This window comes from Bison bison, unplaced genomic scaffold (genome assembly GCF_000754665.1).
Source record: "Bison bison bison isolate TAMUID 2011002044 unplaced genomic scaffold, Bison_UMD1.0 scf7180017864227, whole genome shotgun sequence".
In the NCBI taxonomy this organism is placed as follows: domain Eukaryota; kingdom Metazoa; phylum Chordata; class Mammalia; order Artiodactyla; family Bovidae; genus Bison; species Bison bison.
In genome coordinates this window covers 1239570-1244294 of record NW_011494799.1, presented here as the reverse complement: position 1 = coordinate 1244294, position 4725 = coordinate 1239570, and the positions used below count along the sequence as shown (strand labels likewise).

The following is a 4725-nucleotide window of genomic DNA, read 5'->3' as shown; positions in this document are numbered from 1 at the left end:
GGAGGCCTCGGGCCTGGTTGCGGGCCTAGTCTCGGCGCGACCCGCGCTCGCCCCGGGCCTCGCGAGGTCTTCGCCCTCCTCACGACCCAGTCGCCTTGCCTCCTGAATTCCAGCAGGAAGAAGTGGGCACATCAGTGGAACTCCTAGCCCTCCTTCTCTCCGGCCGGAGGTTGGGGGCCCCGCACAGTGCGTGGCCGCGCGGGGCCGGTCGGATGTGGAGGACCACAAGCAGGGCGGGAGGCCGGCTGGGCCCCGGGCCTCGCTGCCCCGCGCGACCCCTCCTCTCGGGCAGAAGACGCCTTGCGAGGCAGGAACCTCTTATCCGCCGCCACGGGCTCCCACCTCTCTGGCTACCTATCTGCTCCCTCCCTCCGGGCCCCCCTGGTCTGCGGCCTACCCCTGACCACTGCGGGGTGTCCCAGGGGAAGGACACAGTGTCTGGTACATAGTAAGCACTCAGTAAATGTTAGCTGTGGCTCTTAGCATTATCAGGCACTTCCGGTTCCTCCGTGAGCATCACCTCTCTCATACACGTTTATTCTGAATCAACCACAGCACAGCCGCGGTCCCCCAGCCCCCAACTCGTACCTAGATCCCCAACAGCTGCTTCCGGCCCCTCTGAGCCCAGAGCCACAGCCCTCCACCCCTAACACACGGGAAGAACACCCGGGGACCTCCGCCCTTCCTCCCTCTCCGAGTGTGTTTGTCCAGGTCTGAACCACCGTGAACCCAAGACACTGAGGCCCGAACCAAGTGTTACCCGGTTTCTTCTGAGCTCTGCCCGGGTCAGCGCCAGGAGATGGGAACTTCTATTAAATAAAAACTTGCTGGGAAAGGTGTGTGGGGGGGGTGCGATTTTTAAAGCAAACAAGAAAAAATGACGACCTTCAGTGTGGGGTTTGGGGGGGAGCAGGGGCAGGCCGAGACAGGAGGAGCAATAATAGCTGAGTCAGAAGCAGCGGAAGGACACCCTTTTCTTCCAGAAACACATTCTTGGGTAAGCCTTTCATCGGCCTGGGCTGAGCTGTCGGAGACCTGCCACTAAATATACATAAGACACCTTCAGGCTGGATTTCATCTTAAGACCTCAATTAAATATCACCCCGCCTTCCTGATTCTTATTATCAATAATACCTCTAATATTGTTGTTATTATTTTGCAAACGACGTTTCGGCGGCGGATGTCCCCTTGGAACTGCAGCGGGAGCCACGCCCAGGAGGGCGCTCACCTGCTGCGCGGAGCCCGGGACTTTGCCCCATCCGCGTCCCTTGCCTCTTCCCCACTCCCCCTAGGCTGATGGATATCCTTGGATGTGGAGCCCTTTAAAAATGACAAATGCCTTGTCAGTACAGACCATCCCTCCCCTCCTGCTTTCTAATCTTTTTTTTTTTTTTTTTTTCGGAGCAAGGATGGACCCAGACTCAAGCCTAGCGGCGCGGATTACATGGCCTGCGTTGTACCGTAAACGCCAAAACCTTGGCCTAATTTACAGCTAATAGATCTCAAGCAAGGGAGTCGGGAAGAAATCAGTGGCCTAAGGAGTTAGATTGGGGCTTTGGAGGGATCGGAAATTAGGGACTGGAAGTAGGATGTGATTCACATTATTCACCGCTCCCCCCAACACACACACACACACACACACACACACGACCAGGCAAACACACACACACACACACACACACACACACACACACACACACACACAAACGACCAGGCGCCTCCCGGGTCGGCCTTCGCGAATGCGGCCCTTGGTTCTCCGCGGCCTGTGTCCCTGTCGCTCGCTTCCCTCCATCGGGACCACACTGAGCGTCAGGGGCGCCTGCGATGCGCTCAGACCCCTCGCCCTCCTCCCGGCTTCTCCCAGCCCCCGGGAGGAGGCGCTGGCGCCCGGGTCGGCCTCTGGTCCCTCCTCGTCGGCGTCCCCGGAGCCCCCATTCACAAAGCCGCGCTTGGAGGAGGCGACACACACACACACACACACACAGACACACACACACAGACACACACACACACCCCGAAGAGGGGAGCTTGATCTTGTCTCATTGGTGTCTCGGGCCTGAAAGGAAAATCGTTTGGGTAAACAGCCAAGCTTCCAGGCTTAGCGCCCGGCTCCCGCCCCCGCCCCCGCCCCCGCCCCCCGCCCCTCCGCCTCCCCCACTCCCCTTCCACCCCGCCCGCCACCCACACTCCGCTCCGCAGCCGGGCCCCGAGCGAGCTCCGCGCCGCCGGCCGGGAGTCCGGGGCTCACGAGTTCAAAGGGCCGCGGCCCCGAGGGGATGCCCTCCTCGCTGTGCCCCGGGGGGCAGAAGCGGACCGCAGGGCGGTGGGACCGGCCCGGGCCACGGTAGGAACCTCGAAACCTCCCGCTTCCCTAAGTAGAGCCGGTCTCGGGGGAGGGCGCCGGGGAGTTCCGAGCCCGGAGAGACTGTTTGGCCAAGACCGAGCAGAGGCTGAGCCCCGGGCCCGGACGGGCCGTCCCGGGCAAGTGTGCAAGTGTGTGCACGACCGCGGGCGAGGGCGGTGAGCCTCCGCAGGCCCCGTAGCGGTCCACACACTGCGGGTTGATTACCGGGTCCCCACCTCCCTCCAAGCGGGGCGGCTCCTGGAAAAGCCTTTAATCTGATATTAAGGGTTTTCCGAAGTTTGATTCTTTCCAGAGGAGAGTTCTTCACTTAACTGACTGTAAACATAATTAATAGTTATTTAACATGCAACAACAACAACAACAACAACCACCTTTATGGTGTTTAAAAGGATATTGCTCTCTCTAGTTCACACTCTTAAAATCTCGAAATCCGAAAATATCCTGATGAGATTATTAGACCTGATTATATGGTGACACTCCCTCCCCTTTCCTCTAATGAAATTCCTCTCTCTCCTGCCTTCCTCTCTTTTTCTCTCTTTCTCCTTCTCCAGTCTCAATCTCTCTCTAATCCAGGAGTCATTAGCAACACCCTCTGGCTACATGTTTTGCATCAGTGAAACACCGTGACATAGTTGTAATACAAACTCTGCCGCCTTGCACTGCATCTTGCGGTAGGAAGTGTAATAGCAATAAAAATCATTTTTCATCTCCAGGCATTATTCGACGTGGGGGGGGAGGGGACAGAAAATCTGAATGTGAGAAGCTGAGGGGGAGCAGAGAGAAATGAAGAGAGGGAAGATAAGGAGGGAAGGAGAAAGAAGAAAAAGCTTTCCAATTTAGAGACTTCTCAGAATTAGAGGTACATAGATTCAAGCCTATCATTTTCTCTGCTTTCTTCTCCTCTGTTTTCATCCTTGTCCCTCGGTGGACCCCTGAACCCTGATAGGAATTATCTCCTAGTTCCCAGGGTCTCTCAGCTACTCCCTTCTACCCCAACATAGCATCCCTTCTGGTGAGGAAGCCCCAGAACTCCCAGGGGCTGCGCCACCCTTTCTCAGCTGGCTGGGGTGAGGAATTCTCATTCAAGTCCTGCTAGGAAATTGGGGCCTCTTTCCCATCGGGTCTCTCAGGAATCTTTCCTGGTTTGATGGAGAAGGAACAACCACCCAGCAAGCCAACGTGGCTATTTTCCTGATGCAGCCCTATAATTTTCGAGCAAGGGCCCTCAGAGAGCCCCCTAATCTTCACTGAGGAGTGCTGGTTACAGGGAGAAGGAGCATTCCCTCCTTGCCTGCCAGCCCTTAGAGAACTCACCCTGCCAACTCAGAGAGGGCAGAGTTTCCGGGAAAGGCTCTCCATGTTGCTTTTGCTCAGGCAGGGAAATGCCAGGGCTCACCCACCACCACGAGCACAGTCTCCCCCAACCCTGTAGTCCCCAGTCCAACCATTGTTCTATGTGGGAGCCACCGAGTTCCTTTAAACAAAAACAAACTTGCAGTCAGAACTAAATTAGAGAAAGGTTCTGTACCTGCCTCAAAACAAAGAAACCACACAAATCTTCACAGGACCCTAAAGTAGATACTCTCTTTTAACAGGAAAAAAATTCTTGTTTTGTGAAATATCTTACTAATCACCCCTAAAGTAGATACTCTACTTTTAACAGGAAAAAATCTTGTTTTGTGAAATATTTTACTAACCACCCTGTGTCTGGGGCAGTGCGCTTTGAAACAACAAATTGAACAAATACACATATAAGTGAGTTAAATTTTCTGTGTATTTTTAGTCGTGTGAGCTTAAGAGTAGGACAAAACAGTTAAGTTACCAACCGGATAAAATAAGGTCAAACTTGCACCTTGAAGAGAATTGCTGTGTGATTTGTACTTCTTGCCTTTCCTGTTTTCACTGGCCTACAGGTGTACAAGTTAGGGGCGGCATTTTGTGGTTATTTTGTCGGCAGAACTGAAGGTTGGGGGGAGGGAGGGGACAAGGTCCCAGTAGGCTGGCGACAGGCATGGCACAGCCCCTCTTTATGTTCATCTGATGAGAATGAGTGGATATGGGTGGAAATCGTAATTGGGAAGGTCTGACTTCATAAGCACCCGCCTCCTGGGAGATATTCGCAGCCGCCACAGCTGAGTGGCCCTGGAACACACGACGGCCCAAATCCGTGGCCTCCAAGAAGACACCGCTCATTTATGTTTCCTATGAAAGCAGCATCACCACTTAGATTCGGTGATGCTGTAGCTGTATATTTGCTCCTCTTTCTCCTATGATTTGCCCTTTCGCCCAGTGCAGACATTGCGGGGTATATTGGTCACAGATCGGTGGGAAGAAGGCCTGTGCGTTTCGGCTTGTCTTCA

General features: G+C 54.5%; 1 long non-coding RNA gene across 5 annotated transcripts in view; it reads left to right on the top strand.

Annotated features, from left to right (window-relative positions):
• The first annotated feature begins 2196 nt into the window (after positions 1–2196).
• Positions 2197–4725, top strand: part of LOC104992876 — a 39454-nt gene continuing 36925 nt past the window's right edge. For all 5 annotated transcript variants that reach the window (XR_825754.1, XR_825752.1, XR_825756.1 and 2 more), the window contains exon 1: positions 2197–2344. This is a non-coding gene — a long non-coding RNA (uncharacterized LOC104992876). The remainder of the gene's footprint in view (positions 2345–4725) is intronic.